This window comes from Chlorocebus sabaeus, chromosome 4 (genome assembly GCF_047675955.1).
Source record: "Chlorocebus sabaeus isolate Y175 chromosome 4, mChlSab1.0.hap1, whole genome shotgun sequence".
NCBI lineage: Eukaryota > Metazoa > Chordata > Mammalia > Primates > Cercopithecidae > Chlorocebus > Chlorocebus sabaeus.
Window position 1 is genome coordinate 26,214,699 of NC_132907.1, and position 19,498 is coordinate 26,234,196.

At 42.5% G+C, this 19,498-nt stretch overlaps 1 long non-coding RNA gene across 1 annotated transcript in view; it reads left to right on the top strand.

The window, feature by feature from the left end:
- LOC103222616 (uncharacterized) overlaps nt 1-19,498 on the top strand; it is a 125,623-nt gene that overhangs the window by 34,537 nt on the left and 71,588 nt on the right. The window contains exon 2 of the long non-coding RNA XR_012092847.1: nt 18,435-18,740. This is a non-coding gene — a long non-coding RNA (uncharacterized lncRNA). The remainder of the gene's footprint in view (nt 1-18,434; nt 18,741-19,498) is intronic.

Genomic DNA, 19,498 nt, shown 5'->3' on the forward strand with positions numbered 1-19,498 from the left:
TGTAGATTGTATATAGCTTTGGGTAGTATGGACATTTTTAACAGTACAGATTTTTCCAATTTGAGAACATGGAATATTTTTCCATTTTTTTGGTATCCTCTTCAATTTCTTTCATCAGTGTTTTATAGTTTTCATTATAGAGGTATTTCACTTCTTTGGTTAATTCCTAGGTATTTAGTTTTATGTGTGGCTATTGTAAATGGGATTACTTTTTTGATTTCTTTTTTGCATTGTTCACTGTTCACATATAAAAATGCTACTGATTTTTGTATGTTGATTTTGTAACCTGCAACTTTACTGAATTTGTTTATCAGTTCTAACAGTTTTCTTGTGTAGTCTTTAGGGTTTTCCAAGTATAGGATTATATTACCTGCAAACAAGGATAATTTGACATTCCCCTTTCCAATTTGGATGCTCTTTATATCTTTCTCTTGTCTGATTGCTCTAGCTAGGATTTCCAGTACCATGTTGAATAACAGTGGTGACAGTGGGCATCCTTGTCATGTTCTAGATCTTAGAGGAAAGGCTTTCAGTTTTTCCCCATTCCTTATGTTATTCACTGTGGGTCTGTCTTATATGGCTTATATTATGTTGAGGTATGTTCCTTCTATCCTGTCTTTTGGGAGTTTTTATCATGAAGGGATGTTGACTTTCATCAAATGCTTTTCAGCACCAATTAAAATGATCATATGGTTTTTATCCTTCATTCCTTTGATATAGTGTATCACATTGATTGATTTGCATATATTGAACCATCCTTGCATCCCAGGGATAAATCCCTCTTGGTCATGTTGCATGATCTTTCTAATGTATTGTTGAATTTGGTTTGCTAGTATTTGGTGGAGTAATTTTGCATCAATATTAATCAATATTCAATTGGATATTGGCCTATAGTTTTCTTTTTTTATATGTCTTTGTCTGGTTTTGGTATCAGGGTAACATTGGCCTCATAGAATGAGTTTGGAAGTATTCCTTCCTCCTGTATTTTTTGCAATAGTTTGGGTAGGATTGGTATTAGTCCATTTTTAAATGTTTGGTTATTCAGCAGATATTTAAAATGCAGCAGTGAAAGCCGGGCATGTTGGCTCACGCCTGTAATCCCAGCACTTTGGGAGGCTGAGGCAGGAGGATCACAAGGTCAGGAGATTGAGACCATCGCGAGATCGTGCCACTGCACTCCAGCATGGGCGACAGAGCCATCTCCGTCTCAAAAAAAAAAAACAAAACAGAATTCAGCAGTGAAGCCATCAAGTCTCAGGCTTTTCTTTACTGGGAGACTTCTTGTTATGGCTTCTGTCTTGTTACTTGTTATTGGTCTGTTCAGGTTTTGGATTTATTCCTGATTCAATCTTGGTAGGTTGTATGTGTCTAGGAATTTGTTAATTTCTTCTAGGGTTTTCAATGTATTGGCATATAGTTGCTCATAGTAGCCACAAATGATCCTCTGAATTTCTTCAGTATCAGTTGTAATGTCTCCTATTTCATTTCTGATTTTATTTATTTGTATCTTTTTTTCCTTTGTTAGTCTGGCTAAAGGTTTGTCTCTTTTGTTTAACTTTTCAAAAAAACAACTTTTTGTTTCATTCATCTTTTTTTTTTTTTTTTTTTTTTTGACAGAGTCTTGCTCTGTCACCCAGGCTGGAATGCAGTGGCATAATCTCGGCTCACTGCAACCTCTGTCTCCTGGGTTAAAGTGATTCTCCTGCCTCAGCCTCCCAAGTAGCTGGGACTACCAGTGCATACCACCATGCAGAGCTAATTTTTGTATTTTTAGTAGAGATGGTGTTTCACTATGTTCGCCAGGCTGGTCTTGAATTCCTGACCTCAGATGGTCTGCTGGCCTTGGCTTCCCAAAGTGCTGGAATTAACGGGTGTGAGCCACCATGCTGGCCTTGTATTGTTTTTTATTTTTCATTTCAATTTCATTTATTTCTGCTATGATCTTTTTTTTTTTTTTTCTTCTACTAATTTTGGGTTTGGTTTGGTCTTGCTTTTCTAGTTTTTTAAGATGCTTCATTAGATTATTTGAAGATTTTCCTCTTTTTTATTGTAGGCACTTATAGCTATAAACTTCCCTCTGAGTACTGCTTTTGCTGTATCCCATAGGTGTTGGTATGTTGTGTTTCCATTATCATTTGTTCCAAGAAAAATTTCAATTTTCTTTTAAATTTCTTCATTGATCTACTGATTATTGAGGAGCATATTTTTAAATTTCCATGTATTTGTATGGTTTCCAAAATTCCTCTTATTATTAATTTCTAGTTTTATTCCATTGTAGTCAGAGAGGATGCCTGATATTATTTCAATTTTTGAGTGTTTTAAGGTGTGCTTTGTGACATAACATATGGACTTTGAGAATGATCCCTGTGTTCAGGAAAAGAATGTGTATTCTGCAGCCATCGGATGAAATGTCCTGTAAATATCTATTAAATCCATTTGGTCTATAGTGAAGATTAAGTCTGAGGTTTCTTTGTTGATTTTCTGTCTGGAAGGTTTGTCCAATGCTGAAAGTGGGGTGTTAAGTCTCCAGCTATTATTGTATTGGGGCCTCTCTCTCTCTTTAGCTCTAATAATATTTGCTTTATATATTTGGGTGCTGCAGTGTTGGGTGCGTATATAAAATTGTTGTAACCTCTTGTTGAATTGACCCCTTTAGCATTATATAGTGACCTTCTTTGTCTCCTACAGTTTTTGTCTTGAAATCTGTTTTAGTCTGATACAAGTGTAGCTACTCATACTCTTTTTTTAGTTTCTGTTGGCATGAAGTACCTTTTTATTTTCAGTGTATGTGTGTCTTTATAGGTGAAGTGTGTTTCTTGTGTGCAACAGATGAATAGGTCTTGCTTTTTCATCTATTCATCCACTCTATGTCTTTTGATTGGATAAGTTAGTCCATTTACATTCAATGTTATGTAAATGACATAACATTATGTAAGTTCTTACTTATCAATAACAATATTGACATGATTTAGTTTCTTGCTTTTAATTTTTTGTGTATCCATTGGATGTTTTTGGTTTGAGGTTACCATGAGTCTTGCAAATGCTATCTTATAACCCATTATTTTAACCTGATAACAACTTAACACTTTGCATAAACACACGAAAAAGCAAAAAGAAAACCAATAAAAACTCTATGCCTTAACTTCATCCTCCCACTTTTTAACTTTTTGTTGTTTCTATTTGTATCTTATTGTACTATGTCTTGAAAAGTTGTTGTGTTATTATTTTAGGTTAGTTCATCATTTATTCTTTCTATGTAGGATAAGAGTAGTTTACACACCATAGCTACGGTGTTATCATATTTTGTTTGTTTTTTTTTTGTACACTTACTATTACCAGTAAGTTTTGTATCTTCAGATGGTTTCTTCTTGCTCATTAACGTCTTTTTCTTTCTGATTGACGAACTCACTTTAGCATTTCTTGTAGGACAGATCTGGTGTTGACGAAATCCCTCAGCTTTTGTTTGTCTGGGAAAGTCTTTATTTCTCCTTCATGTTTGAAGGATAGTTTTGCTGGATATACTATTCTAGGTTAGACATTTTTTTCTTCAGCACTTTAAATATGCTATACCGCACTCTCCTGGCCTGTAAGGTTTCTGCTGAAAAGTCTGCTGCCAGATGTATTGAAGTTGCATGGTATGTTATTTGTTTCTTTTCTCTTGCTGCTTTTAGGATTAATTTTTTATCCTTGACTTTTGGGAGTCTGACTATTAAATGCCTTGAAGTAGTCTAAATCTCCTTTGTGTTGTATAATTCTCTTCTACTTGGAATATTGATATCTTTCTTTAGGTTTGGGAAGTTCTTTGTTATTATCCCTTTCAATAGACTTTCTACTCCTATCTCTTTATCCCTTCTTTGAGGCCAAAACTTTTAGATTTGCTTTTTTGAGGTTATTTTCTAGATCCTGTAGGCATGATTTGTTGTTTTTTATTTTTTTTATTTTATCTCCTCTGACTGTATATTTCAAAAAGAGCCTGTCTCCAAGCTCACTAAGTAACTCTTCTGCTTGATCAATTCTGCTATTAAAGGACTCTGATGCATTCTTCACTATGCCAATGGAATTTTTCAGTGCCAGAATTTCTACTTGATACTTTTTGATTATTTCAATCTCTTTGTTAAATTTATCTGATAGAATTGTGAATGTCCCCCAAAAAGAATTATGAATTCCTTCTCTATGTCATCTTGAATTTATTTGAGTTTCCTCAATACAGCTATTTTGAATTCTCTGTCTGAAAGATCACAGATGTCTGTTTCTCTAGGATTGGTCTGTGGTATCTTATTTAGTTCATTTGGTGAACTAAATAAGGTTTTACCGGATGGTGCTGAGGCTGGTAGATGTTCTTCAGTGTCTAGGCAGTGAAGAGTTAGATATTTATTGTAGACTTCACTGTCTGGGCTTATTTGTACCCATCCTTTTTGGGAAAGCTCTGCAGATATTTGAAAAGACTTGACTGTTTTGACCTAAGCTGTAGCTGCTGTAGGGAACACCCTAGCCCCAGCAAAGCTGTGGTTCTTGTAGACTCGTAGAGGTACTGTTTTGGTCTTGAACAAGGTACTAGAGAATTTTCTGGATTACCAGGCAGAGACTCTTGTTCTTTTTGCTTACTTTCTTCCAAACAAATAGAGTCTCTCTCTTTCTGTTCCGAGCCATCTAAAGCTGGGGATGGAATGACACAAGCACCCTGTGGCCACTAAAACGATGACTGCTCTGGGTCAGACCTGAAGCCAGCACACAACTGGATCTTCCTCATGGCCTGCTGTAACCACTCCCTGGTTACTGCCTATGTTCACTCTAGGTCCTGGGGCTCTACAATCAGTCAGTGGCAAAGCCAGCCATTCCTGTATCTTGTCCTTCATGGTGGGGAGGTACTCCAGGCCCTTGGTGGGTTCAGAGGTACTGTCTGGAAGTCAGGGACTAGAAGCCTATCTGGTATTCTATTGTACTGCTGCTGAATTGGCAGTCAAAACACAAGATGCCATACTTCCCACTGTTCCCTCCCCTTTCCAAAGGCAGAGGAGCCTCACCCTGTAGCCACCACTACCCCTGGCCATCAGGAGTACTGCCAGACTACCTCTGATATTCCCTTATGACCCAAAGACCCGTAAGTCAGCTTATGGTGAATGATGCCTGGCCTGGGACTCAACCTGTAGGGCAGAGGGTTCCCCTCTGGCCCAGGGCAGGCCCAGAAATGCCATCCAAGAACCAAGTCCTGGAATTGGAGACCCCAAGAGCCCACTTGGTGTTCTATCCCACTGTGACTGTGCTGGTACCTAAGGTGCAAGACAAAGTCCCCTTTACTTTCCCCTCTGCTTTTCTCAAGCAGAGGGAGTTTTGCCCCATATGCACCACAGCTGGTAATGTGCTGAGTGTCACCTGAAGCCAGCAAGTCTCAAAGTCTTACCCAAGGCCCTCGATGTAGTACCTGGGTATTGCCACTGGTTATTCAGGGGCCCCTCTTCATTTAGCAGGTGATGAATGCTGCCAGCACTGGGTCCTTTCCTTTAAGGCAGCAGATTCTCTTCTGGCCCAGGGTATGTCTAGAAATGTCGTCTGGGAGCTAGGGCCTGGAACAGGGGCCTCATGACTCTGACCAGTCCCCTGTACTGCTGTGGCTGAGCTGGTATCCAAAGTGCAAGACAAAGTCCTCCCCACTCTTCTCTCTCCTCTCCTCTCCTCAAGTGGAAGGAAGGGGTGAGTTGTGCAGCTTGGGTTAGGGGAGGGGTGATGCCATCACTCCTTTGGCTGTTGCAGCTAGTGTCTTAGCATGTCGTGTGTCCCCTGATTCCACTGTCTCTGGGCCTAGTTCAGCACTTGAACTTTCCTAAGAGTTTCAGTTCATATAGCCTAGACTGCCTTTCACGTTTACTCAAGCTCAGACTGCTGGGATTGGCGATTCCTCTCTGTCTAGGTCTGGTTTAAATGCTCTCCCTGTGGGCAGGCGTCAGCTGAGTTTGGTCTGGTTTTCCTTTCTTCTCTAACAGGACAGCACAGAGTTCAGTGCCCCACAATTGCTATGCTCTCCCTCCTGTAGTGCTCAGAGATAGTCTCTGCACTACACAGCTGATGCCTGGGATGGAGAGGGGTGGCATTGGCGATTCAGGACTGTTTTTTCTATCTCTTCAGTGCCTCTTTCGGTGATATGAAGTGAAAACTAGCTACCATGAGTGCTCACCTGATTTTTGGTTCTTATGCAGGTATTTTTTCTGTGTAGATAGTTGCCAAATTAGTGTCCTTGTGGGGGTTGGGAGACAATTGATGAAGCCTTCTATTCTGCCATCTTGCCCTGCCTCTCTGCTCTATGAAGTCTCTTTGAGGGTATTAATGGGTGTTAAAAAAGTGTTCCCGTCCCATGCCTCATTTTGGGTTCTTCTGAGTTGCTATTCACTTCATTTATTTTAGGTACTACCCTTTCATTTTAGGAGTTTTCTCCTAAGGTCTGGTGATCCTAGGTTACCATTTCATATTAAGAATGAGGCACTAAAAAGTGAATTGGAAGTCATGCAGTCTTGTAAAGCTTGTTGAATGACGGATTTGCTTCTACATCATTGTACCAGGAGACTTATTTTATGGGAGATTCCCCTCACATCAGTGAGAAGAATTCCTTCCACTGGTACTTCAGAGGAGAGTCTTCTGATCTCCCGACTTGGGAGATAGTTTTTTTTTTTTTTTTTTTTTTTTTTTTTTTTTTTTTTTTTTAGACAAAGTCTTTGGAGTCTTGCTCTGTTGCCCAGGCTGGAGAGCTACAGTGCAGTGGCACACTGTCAGCTCACTGCAACTTCTGCCTCCTGGGTTCAAGTGATTCTCTTGCCTCAGCCTCCCAATCAGCTGGGATTACAGGCACCTGTCACCATGCTTGGCTGCTAGGCTAATTTTGTATTTTTAGTAGAGATGGAGTTTCACCATGTTGGCCAGACTGGTCTCAAATTCCTGATCCACCTGCCTCAGCCTCCCAAAGTGCTGGGATTAGAGGCATGAGGCACAATGCCTAGCTGGAGATAGCCCTTTGATTAGACATGTTCTTTTTTTTTTTCTTGTTTTTTGAGATGGAGTTTTACTCTTGTTGCCCAGGCTGGAGTGCAGTGGCGCAATCTCAGCTCACTGCAACCTCCGCCTCCCAGGTTCAAGTGATTCTTCTGCCTCAGCCTCCCAAATAGTTGGGATTACAGGCTTGCGCCACCATGCCCGGTTAATTTTGTGTTTTTAGTAGAGACAGGGTTTCACCACGTTGGTCAGGTTGCTCTTGAACTCCTGACATCAGGTGGTCTGCCTGCCTCGGCCTCCCAGAGTGCTGGGATTACAGGCATGAGCCCCTGTGCCTGGCCTCATTGGACGTGTTCTAAGGAGTGCAGGGAAAGATTTGGAGTGAGATCATTTTCTGTGTATACTTTCAATTAATTTCTGTGGGTTCACCCCTGAGCCTTGACTCGTACTGTACAGAGCCTTATGTCCTGAGAGTGGGAAGAGAAGAGGCAGAGCAACTGCTCTTACAGAAACTTCCACCTTACCCTCATTCCTCTCTTTTCTGTTTTGTATCTCATCCCTGCCCGCTGGTGTACCTGGGACCTGAGCCTCTTTATTTTGCTTTGTTGGCAAAGTGTCTCTTATTGTATTTCTGCCTGCATCCTCTCTGCCCACCAGTTCCAGTAGTTCTGTGCCATAACATTTGGGATTTTCCTGACGCAGATTATTGACATCTCTGCTTCTGTCTCTTGGATTTAATGCACTTGGTTTTAAGGAGAGGTTTTCTCATACTTTAGTAAGGTTTGTAGTGACTGAAAAGGCAATGGAGTTGTTTCTCTTGATCAGAGAAAATTTAAAAAAAAATTTTGGTTGATTTTTAAAAAATGCGTAATTGCTTAGAACAACATTAGAAAATAAAGACAAGCAAAAATGGGAGGAAAATCATTCACAGTTCTGTCACCTATTTTGGTGTATATTCTTCTAACTAAAAAATGCAACTCTATGTTTATAAGTAATATGGAGTTCTATAAAAACGATTATGCTGTAGTTACTGGTCTTTCTGTAAAATGTATCTTTTCTCACTTATTAATACAAGGTGACTGTATTCCTGGGTCCATAACTATGGCAGCGCAGCATGTTCCATTGTATCAATTACCCATTTTAGAGCATTTAGATTCTTGTCAACATTTTGCTATTTAAACAGTGTTGCAGTGAACATGCTTATGTATATTTATGTTCATTTGTTAGGAAGAATTCTAACAACAAAGTTCTAGAGGCCTTTTCGTTGTCTTTAATCAAAGAGGAGACAAAAAGCTGAGGGAAGCGCTATTGGGACGATGCTCTGGGAAGTGCCAGGCATGTAGCAGGACCTGGGTAAATGTTATTAAGTGAACAAAGGTCAAAGTTGGCATGAGGAGTTTTGGTAACATGGATGAAAAAACAGCTCTGAAGACTCTGAGGAGACAACTTGGAACCACAACTTTGTGTTCATAAAGAAGGGTCCTGTGAAACTCTGAAAACTTCGCAGTATGTTTCATAAGCAACAAATCTCGCCCTTTCATCCAGTTTAGTTACTGAAACAAAATAGAATTTTTTTTTTAGGTCCAAGTGATTGAATGAATTAGAATATATAATGCTTACTGTTATGTCTGGAATCATCTTTATCTCTCTTTATTACACTTTCCATCATGTATTCTGGTGGTCTACTTTATCCTCTCTTGAGGTTATGGAACAGGGTTGAGGTGAGGAGGTAAATATTTGAAAAATTGGAGCAACCAGCCAGCTAGGAAAAAAAAAAAAAAGAGAAAGTATAAAAATCTTCCTCTTATTCCCTGTTTTCTTTATGTTTCTCTTTCTTTTTTAAAATTTCTAATCTTTGCTACAGCAGTGTGTTCCTCTCAAGTCACCCACTCATTCCTCCAGGGGTCATTGGAGAGTTATTATTTTAAGTCTAGTTCCCAGGTATGACTTCAAATGCAGTGAAAGCTTCTACTGAGACTGTCTAAAACGTCTCTTGAATCATCTGCCTAGAACACAGCAAGAACCAGGAAATGAGCTGACAAGACTGAGCAAAAGAGGCAGCATCAAGCTGATGAACTGAGGTGTGGGCATTTTACTCACGGGAAAGGCCCTCGGAGCCCACGCTGAGTATGCACTGAAAACAACAAGTGTGATCAGTGGGTTCCAAACACCCAGCAGATACCTGTGACGGTGATCCAGCTGTGACATCTGTCATCCCCTTGATTGCCAGGGTTGATTCGGTTGATCTGGCTGGCTAGGTGGGCGTCCCTTTCCCCCCTTACTGCTCCATGTGTGTCCCTCCTGAATCTTTGCACTCGGTTGAAGATGACCATCCTGGATAGAAGAGGACCAGTCTTTGGTCAAGGGTATACAAGTAGCTATGCCTGCTTGCTAGAACCTCCAAACAAGCTCTCAAGGTCCAAACATCCAGCACATAATTAGCAATGGATTAGAAAAGGGAGCTGGGAAGGTGGAAGGAAGTAGAAACAGGGAGCCCCTGAATGAAAGAGACAGAAACATTGAAATCTCAGAAGACAGCAGTGTGGGGCTAATGAACCTAAAGGCAAAGGGCCCTACCCATCCACAGGCCCTGTGAAGGCAGTCACTGGTGGGCCTGAGGACACACCATCAGGGAGAAGTTCAGTTTAGTGCAATCTGTGGAAGAAAGCAGAGAGCACAGGCTGTTGTGGAGAAGGATTTCCATTCAAAACCGTGGATGTCATAGAAGTTTTGATGCTTGAAAGACCTGTGATCATCTAGAAAGCTTGGTTTTTCCCAAAGGATTCTGTGAGGCTGAAGTGTGGCCAGGTGATTAAGGTTGGTTTTTTCTCTGGGTTTATAGAACTGAAATCACTAAGGTTGATGAGATATGTGGATATTGGCTACTTACCAATGAAGTCATGTATATGGCTGGATTGTGTGGAAAGGGGATGAAATAGAGAAGAGGAAAAGCTGTTGTAAAAATGACTTGAGGTTTCTCTTTCTAATTTTTTTTTTTTTTTTTTGAGACAGGGTCTCACCCTGTCACCCAGGCTAGAGTGCAGTGGCACAATAATAGCTTATTGTAACCTCAAACTCCTGGGCTCAAGGGATCCTCCTGCTTTAGCCTCCCAAGTAGCTAGGATTACAGGTACGTGCCATCGCGCCTGGCTAATTTATTGAGTTTAAAGAGAAGAGCAGGTGTGCTTGGTCCTGGGTGCAGAGTGGGTGCTGAATGCATATTCATAGCACTGAAGGGAACTGCTTTCCAGACTGATTCTCTCCCACCCAGTGCTCTGACTGTTACACCTAGAGCTGAATATGATGGAGGGTGGGGGAGGGAGAAGAGGGAAAAGTCTTTCTAGGGAGGCTGCAAGGGAAGGGCTCCTGCAGTGGAACCTGCTGGTGGTAGCTGGGTTGCCTGGGTAATGGCTATTTTGTGTGGCAATTGGTCCTGGAGGGGGTCCCACTAGATTAGAAGCCTGGCTGGCCCCATAGACATGCTGTGTGGTCTGCCCCTGCTCTGTGTAGGGCCTGCAGTGGACCCTGAGCAGGCTGGGGAGAAGCTCCTGGTCATGTCCGCCCTATCTAGATCACGCAACTGTGTGAACAGAAAAGCAAGGGGATCCCCAGGTTATAATGCTAATAAGTCTAGCCTCCATCCCATACAAAGAGATGCAGAACTATTTAGGTTAGGGATGCAGGTGGGTTGCTGTTTTCCTTGGATTATTAATGGAGAATCATTTTCTAATAATGCACTGACTCTAGGACTGGCACAGGTTTAGTTTTTTAAAAGAATGGATACATTTGTAGGGTTTTAAAAGAAAAATTCCACTAAAATTTCTACTCTTGGTTGACAGGGCATTACTCTATCTAAAGACTTTGTTATGAAAACTGCATACAATTATACCATTATTTTACTGTATAATTTAATACTATTGTTTTTCATTTACAAACCGATTCTTATTGGAAAAGTTTTAACTATTTATAAGAGCCTTATAAGGAAACTAATATTGCTCCTGCTTTTATAGGTGAAGAGAAATGAAGCTCACAGGTTGAAATGAGTGGCCCCAAGGATTACCAGAAAAGAAGTTAATGTTTGGAAAGAGAAAAGAAAAGTTCTCTGTGTTTTACTTCCCTCCCACAGATAATAAAAATTGACATTTTGTTGTATTTTTCGCTAAGCATTTTTTTCCTTTGCTATAAATGCAAAAGTCATCACAATATTTGGTAAACATTTTCCTCTCATTCAGTAGTTTCTGAAAACATATTTTAAGTAGTTGTGTAACATTCTCTCGTGCAGTTGTCCCATAGTTCATAGTTCATTTAACTTCTCTTTTCCTGTGGGGTATTTGAGCTGCTTCCTATTTGCCTGTGTAAAGAATCCTGTGAGAAACATGTTTGCCCCTTCTTTCCTTTCCCTCCCTCCCTCCCTCCCTCCCTCCCTTCCTTCCTTCTCTCCTTCCATCCTTTCTCTCTTTCTTTTCTTTCCTTCCTTCCTTCCTTCCTTCCTTCCTTCCTTCCTTCCTTCCTTCCTTCTCTCCCTTCCTTCCTTCCTTCCTTCCTTCCTCCCTTCCTTCTCTTTCTTTCTTTCTTTCTTTCTTTCTCTTTCTTTCTTTCTTTCTTTCTTTCTTTCTTTCTTTCTTTCTTTCTTTCTTTCTTTCTTTCTTTCTTTCTTTCTTTCTTTCTCTCTCTCTCTTTCTTTCTTTCTTTTTCTTTCTGTTTCTTTCTTTCTTTCTCTCTCTCCCCTCCCTCCCTCCCTCCCTCCCTCCTTCCTTCCTTCCTTCCTTCCTTCCTTCCTTCCTTCCTTCCTTCCTTCCTTCCTTCCTTCCTTCCTTCCTTCCTTCCTTTTTTCTCTTACTGTGTCACCCAAGCTGGAGTGCAGTGGCCAGTGATCACAGCTCACTGCAGCCTTGAACTCCAGCTAATTAAACAAACATTTTTTTGTTGAGATAGGGTCTCACTATCTTGCCCAGGCTGATCTCGAACTCCTGGCCCTAAGTGATCCTTCTGCCTTGGCCTCCCAAAATGCTGGGATTATACACATGAACCACTGCGGTCAACCTGCGTCACATCTTTGTAGGCAGAGAGGCATGATTTGTCCAGAGATTGCTGGGCAGTCTAGAGAAGCAGAAAGCTACTGTCATTATTGTGGTGATCTAAAAATCACCTAAATGTGCAAAAAGCTCTTCTAAGTGTGGGGCACAAAGATGGAAAAGACATAGTTTTGACTATAAAGAGCTAGCAATTTAGTTACTACTTAGGAGGCGAAGTCTACACGAAAGATAATAATTAATACAAGGCAATAACTAGCCCCAAGGCATGAAATGGGGACCAGCACATGTTGTACAGAGACTTGACACTAAAAACTGTTGATTTATTTTCATTTGCAAGAGCTGAGAGTTTGGGCCACTGAGGATGTGTGATCCAAAGTCTGGTGTGGATTTATAATAAAACAGAACTAGTTTCAACTTCTAGCTCTGCTAATTACTATCAATTTCAACTTGGACCAATCACTTTCCTTCTTGTGACCTCAGCTTTCTTATCTGTAAAATGGGAACAATAACCTCAATGTTACAGAGGGAAATTAAATGAGATGATGAACTTTTAATGGACTCTAGAGTACTTTTTAAGGTTAATAATTATTATAAATAGAAGAATTCCAGATGAATGCCTGGCATTCTGACATTTTGATATTCTTCTTTTTTTAAAAAATTAGAGTCAGGGCTGGGTGTGGTGGCTCATGCTTGTAATCACAGCACTGTGGGAGGCTGGGCAGGCAGATCACCTGAGGTCAGGAGTTTTAAACCAGCCTGACAAATATGGAGAAACCCCACCTCTACTAAAGAAAAAATAAATAAATAAAATTAGCCAGGCATGGTCAACATACCTGTAATTCCAGCTACTCGGGAGGCTGAGGCAGGAGAATCGCTTGAAACCGGGAGGTGGAGGTTACGGTGAGCTGAGATTGTGCCACTGCACTCCAGCCTGGGCAACAAGAGTGAAACTCCGTCTCAAAAAAAAAAAAAAAAAATTAGAGAAATTTGAGACAGAGTCTTGCTGTGTTGCCCAGGCTGGTCTCAAACTCCTGGGCCCCAGCCATCTCAAGCCATCTGCCTGCCTTGGCCTCCCAAAGTGCTGAGAAAACAGGCGGGAGCCTCTGTGCCTGACCTTGATACCCGTTTACCGTCACTATATAATAAAATAATGTACAGCACAGACATAGACGTAGACATAGATTTTTGGCCTTCAGAATTTGGAACAGCAGAGAACAGGGAGTTTGGGGCTGCAGTAAAATGTTCAAGAACTGTTATGTTCTACAGTGGAAGCCAATCCCCCCAAAATGAAAAGTGCATGTGTCAAATGCTGTATCTCATTCTCCCTTTTAAATGGTTTTGCATCTAGCATATTTGCGGGTCAGTGCTCCAGGGACAATAAATGGCTTGTTGGCAGAACAAAATGTTGGTCTCACAGTGCTTGTGCGTCCTCCAGCACCGGGAAGAGATGCGCGGCAGCTTGTCCTAAGATAGATGGAAGGTGGTACCTCTTTCTTGTCAAAAATGAAATGGCATGAAATTCTTCATTCACTGTGCAAGCAGAGAAGCTGGAAGTATAAGTAGAATGGAAAAACAATCTTCCCTTCTTAAGGTCCTGAGGAAGAGAAAGTCCTTGTTGTCAGGAGAAATAAAGCTGGAATTGGATAGCATGGAGCACTAATGATAGTAACCAGTGTTATTAGTTCTTTGTGCAAATGTGTGTGAAGCACGTTTAGGAGATAGAAGTGGGTTGTGTGGAACAGAAATATGGACGCACACATTTTAGTCAGGAGAGGCTAATGCATGGAGAGGAGATCCTGAGATTGGCAAAGGGAGAGTGGGCCTGAGAGAGGCCCAGGAATCCTTGGGCTGGAGTGTACCAGGACCAACACTCTGGGGCTGTGCGGGGCGGGACAGAGGAGAGGGTAGGCTGGAGCCAGAGAAGGTGTGAGGGTGTGTTTGAGACGGCAAGTGGGTGTGGGAGTGGGTATGAGTGTATGTGGGAATGCGTCAGTGTGTGAGAGGATGTGTGTGTGAGTTAGAGGATGTGTGTGTGTGAGATGATGTGTGTGTGAGAGGATATGAATGAGTGACAGGATGTGTGAGTGTGTGAGAGGATGTGTGTGTGAGATGTGAGAGGATGTGTGTGTGAGAGGATGTGTGAGTGTGTGAGAGGATGTGTGTGTGAGAGGTGGGAGTGTGTGAGAGGATGTGTGGGTGAGAAGATATTTATGTGAGTGTGTGAGAGGATGTGTGTGTGAGAGGATATGTATGTGAGTGTGTGAGAGGATGTGTGTGTGAGAAGATATTTATGTGAGTGTGTGAGAGGATGTGTGTGTGAGTGTGTGAGAGGATATGTATGTGAGTGTGTGAGAGGATGTGTGTGTGAGTGTGTGAGAGGATATGTATGTGAGTGTGTGAGAGGATGTGTGTGTGAGAGGATATGTATGTGTGTGAGAGGATGTGTGTGTGAGAGGATATGTATGTGAGTGTGTGAGAGGATGTGTGTGTGAGAGGATATGTATGTGTGTGAGAGGATGTGTGTGTGTGAGAGGATGTGTGTGGGGATGTGTGTGTGAGAGGATGTATGAGTATCAGTGTGTGAGGATATGTGTGTGTGAGTGAGAGGATATATATGTGAGTGTGTGAGAGGATGTGTGTGAGTGAGAGGATATGTGAGTGTGTGAGAGGATGTGTGAGTGTGTGAGAGGATGTGTGTGTGAGAGAAGATGTATGAGTGTGTGAGGGGAAGTGTTTGTGAGGATGTATGAGTGTGAGAGGATGTATGAGCGTGAGTGTGTGTGAGGATGTGTGTGCATGAGAGGATGTATGTGTGAGTGTGTGAGAGGATGTGTGTGAGTGTGTGAGAGGATGTATGTGTGCATGAAAGGATGTATGTGTGAGTGTGTGAGAGGATGTGTGTGTGTGAGAGGATGTATGAGTGTAAGTGTGTGAGGATGTGTGTGTGTGAGAGGATATGTATGTGAGTGTGTGAGATGATGTGTGTGTGTGAGAGGATGAGTGTGTGAGAGGATGTATGTGTGCATGAGAGGATGTATGTGGAGGATGTATGACTGTGTGAGGGGATGTGTGTGGAGGATGTATGAGTATGAGTGTGTGAGAGGATGTGTGTGTGAGAGGATGTGTGTGTGTGAGAGGATGTGTATGAGTGTGTGAGAGGATGTGTGTGAGAGGATGTATGAGTGTGAGTATGTGAGAGGATGTGTGTGTGCATGAGAGGATGTATGTGTGTGTGAGGATGTGTGTATGTGTGAGAGGATGTGTGAGTGTGTGAGAGGATATGTGTGAGGATGTATGAGTGTGAGTGTGTGAGGATGTGTGTGTGAGTCTGTGAGAGGATGTGTGTGTGAGAGAGGATGTATGTGTGAGGGGATGTGTTTGTGTGAGGATGTATGAGTGTGTGTGAGAGGATGTGTGTGCATGAGAGGATGTATGTGTGTGTGTGAGGATGTGTGTATGTGTGAGAGGATGTGTGAGTGTGTGAGAGGATATGTGTGAGGATGTATGAGTGTGAGTGTGTGAGGATGTGTGTGTGAGTCTGTGAGAGGATGTGTGTGTGAGAGAGGATGTATGTGTGAGGGGATGTGTTTGTGTGAGGATGTATGAGTGTGTGTGAGAGGATGTGTGTGTAAGTGTGTGAGGTGTGTGTGAGAGAGAGGATGTATGAGTTGTGTGAGATGATGTGTGAGTGTGTGAGGTTGTGTGTGTGTGTGAAAGGTTGTATGAATGTGAGTGTGTGATAGGATGTATGAGTGTGTGTGAGGATGTGTGTGTGAGAGGATGTGAGTGTGAATGTGTGTGAGATATATGAGTGTGAGTGTGTGTGAGGATGTGTGTGTGAGAGGATGTGAGTGTGAATGTGTGTGAGATATATGAGTGTGAGTGCGTGAGAGGATGTGTGTGTGTGAGTGTTGTAGGATGTGTGAGTATGTGTGAATGTGAGAATGTACGCATGTTTGAGTGTGTGAGAATCTATGAGTGTATGTTTGTGAGTAATGGTGTACGTGTTTGTCTAATCAAGGGAAATCTCATGTTTGAGACCACTAGTAAAGGATTTCTCCAAACTTTAGGAATCCTGGAATTTTAGCCGACAATATTCTCTGATACCAGCTTTTCTGTGTTGGAAACACTTTCTCTGGAGCAGCTGCATAGAACGGTGTTTGTGCAGAAATCTGGAGTCAGCCTGGTGAGAGGCCTTCTCTGTGTGAACCTGGGCAAATAACCCTTCTGTCCCTTAGTTTCCTTGTCTCTGGAATGTGGATGACAAGATTAGTTCCTACCTTATAGGGTAGTTGTGAGGGTTAAATAGATGAGTTAATGCACCTAAGGCATTTAGCATGTTGCCTGGCACATAGTAAGTGCTAAATAAAAGTTAACTGTTACCGAAGTGTTGGGTAAAGGCAAACTTCAAGTCCATTCTGGCTGTCATTTAAAAACCACTTAATGTTTGATTAAAATAGTCACATCAAAGGTCAAAATATGTAACAAGGTGAAACGTTTCTTCTCACCTGTGTCCTCCATTCCTGCAGTCCTCACACCCCTATAAACATGTAACCACTGGAATTAGTTCTTTGGGCAAACTTTTAGAAATACTTCATGCTGTAATCCCAGCACTTTGGGAGGCTGAGGCGGGCGGATCACAAGGTCAGGAGATCGAGACCATCTTGGCTAACACGGTGAAACCCCGTGTCTACTTAAAAAAAAAAAAAAAAAAAAAAAAAAAAAAATTAGCCAGGCATGGTGGCGGGCGCCTGTAGTCCCAGCTACTCGGGAGGCTGAGGCAGGAGAATGGCGTGAACCCGGGAGGCGGAGCTTGCAATGAGACCAGTTCGCCCCACTGCACTCCAGCCTGGGGGACAGAGCAAGACTCTGTCTCAAAGAAAAAAAAAAAAAAATTTATGTATGTAGAAGCAAACACAAACATATCTCCTCCTTCTTACACAAATGACAGTATATTATGCATATTGTTTCTATGCTTTTCCTTCGCAAACATAAAGATGTGGCGATCTTTCTATATTCTTATAGAATGAACTTCCTCACTATTTTTTTTTAAAGCTGCATAGTATTCCATTGTTTGGATGCACCATAACTTACCTACTCATTTTTTTTGGCGGACATTTAGGTTGTTTGCAACGTCTTCCAAACTGTCTGACACGATGTTTTTACAGCCCAAATACTGGGCAGAGCTGTCTGCATGAAACATTTCTAGGAGATTATCCATGCACTATGGAGGAGCCGAAAAAAGTTCTTGTATCCTCTCTTTATCCCCGCTTTTTGCTGTAGTCAACTGTAATTAGTCCAGGCAAGAGGGTTTTATGGGATTTGGGCTTTGTACCATCAACATTCATTAAATAATACTGGAATTTGTTTCTGCCACGGATGAAAACTTAGCCAGTTGGTAATAACTTACACATTTGCAGCCTGAAAAGGAGCAAACAGCCGGTAAGTGTGACTAACGTGGACTGTCCGGTCAGGCCCTTCCCCAGCACGGTGTCCACTCACCAGCAGAGGGCTCTCTCCTTTTGGGAAAAATACAATACAAATGTCCCCAGGAAAGGTTTTAAACTTCACACCCGGACCCCGAGTGTGGTGTTTCTCTTCTCTGCAGTGCATTGGTCTGTCACTCCCTTGCATATTTAGGGATTAGCTGAATACTGCATTTGTCTGTGTTTCGAGTGTGTTTATGTGTGGGGTGTTGTGGGGGAGGAAGAGAGTCCAGCATTTCCCAGAGGTCTGAGGAGAAAGCCTGCGATGTGACCCAGAATCAGGGATTATAGTTATTCCCTTCTTCAGGGTATGAGGCATCCTGGCCTTGTCCTGTGTTTCAGGATTAGAAACCACACACATATGTCCCAGTTTCCTGAGATACACTTGTGAGATGATCGGGCCCTCAACCCCTGTTTATATGACTCCTGGTGACTGCTCTTTCGGGTTAGTGCTCCCAAAAAGTCAGGTGAAAATCTATCTCATTACTTTAAAGGGGAAGAGGAAAAGCACTGACTACCCCCGCTCCCCCTTTTTTTAAGGACAGAGTCTCACTCTGTTACCCAGGCTGGAGTGCAGGGGCGCCATCTCAGCTTACTGCAACCTCTACCTCAAGCAATCCTCCCACCCCAGCCTCCTGAGTAGCTGGGACTACAGGCACATGCCATCGTGCCTGGCTATTTCTGTATTTTCTGCAGAGGCAGGATTTCAGTACGTTGCCCAGGTTGGTCTTGAACTCCTGGGCTCAAGCGATCCACCTGCCTCAGCCTCCCAGAGTGTTGAGATTACAGCTGTGAGCCACCATGCCTGGCCAGTAGTACTGACATTGATTTAGCATTTCCTGAGGTAGTCTAATGAGGTTAGGCCACTGTGTCCTGCTTCTCTCCATTCTCATTGGGTTGATGTTACTCCTGCCCTTTCCATCCCAAACAGTGCAGTTCAGGAAACCGGGCTGAAGAACGTGAAGTATATCGCCCAAAGTCAGACACGAAGGAACCACTGCTTTGGAGCTAGCACATTCCTGAGCTGGAATTGCACCACTGGTCAATGGGACTCCAGAATCCAAACTGTTTTCTACCAGAACAACTCCTTCCCTGCAGGAAGCAGGGTGCTCATGGCTGAACCGTGGTCTGAGAAGGTTGATGAAGTCACTGACTCAGCCCCAGCAAGGAAGTTGTCCTTCGACTTCTGACCTGTGGTCCTGTTTGAAAACCAACTCAAATCGTTTTTCTTTTTCAGGTAAAGATAAAATGATGCCATGATTTCTATTTTCTTTTATTCAGGGCACACCTAGGTGAATATTGAACAAACTTCAAGGGAATGAAAGACACAAGGGGTTTGAGAAACTGAATGTAGAGCCTGCGTCTTGGAAAATGATCCATTCCCAGACCTGAGTCATTAGGGCAGGTGCACAGAGCACCTGCACCCTGGGCTATTGCCCAGAGGTTCTCCAGCTAGAGGGAGTGGAAGGCCCCAAACTGGTGGTGTCACCCAGGCCAAAGCTGGCCTCTCGGTCTTATTTTTTTTTATGTTTTATTTTTTGAGATGGGGTCTCACCCTGTCTCCCAGGCTGGAGTGCAATGGCATGATCACGGCTCACTGCAGACTTGACTTCCCCAGGTCAAGTGATCATCGCACCTCAGCCTGCTGAGTAGCTGGGACTACAGGTACACAGCACCACACCCAGCTCATTTTTTTTGTATTTTTTGTAGAGGCAGTATTTTGCCATGTTACCCAAGCTGGTCTTGAACTCCTGGGCTCAAGCAATCCACTTGCCTCAGTATCTCAAAGTGTTAGGATTACAGGCATGAGCCGCCATGCCCGGCCCCTGTCTTATTTTGATTAGAGAAAGAAGCAGCACAGAGTGAAGAGAAAGGGTGAGGCAGGCTGTTCAGATGCTCATCAAATGAGCCCTACAGGTGCTTTTTAACACTGTTCCTTATAATTTTGCAGAGACAGGGAGCAGACTACTGGGAACTGACTAGGTATTATATAAC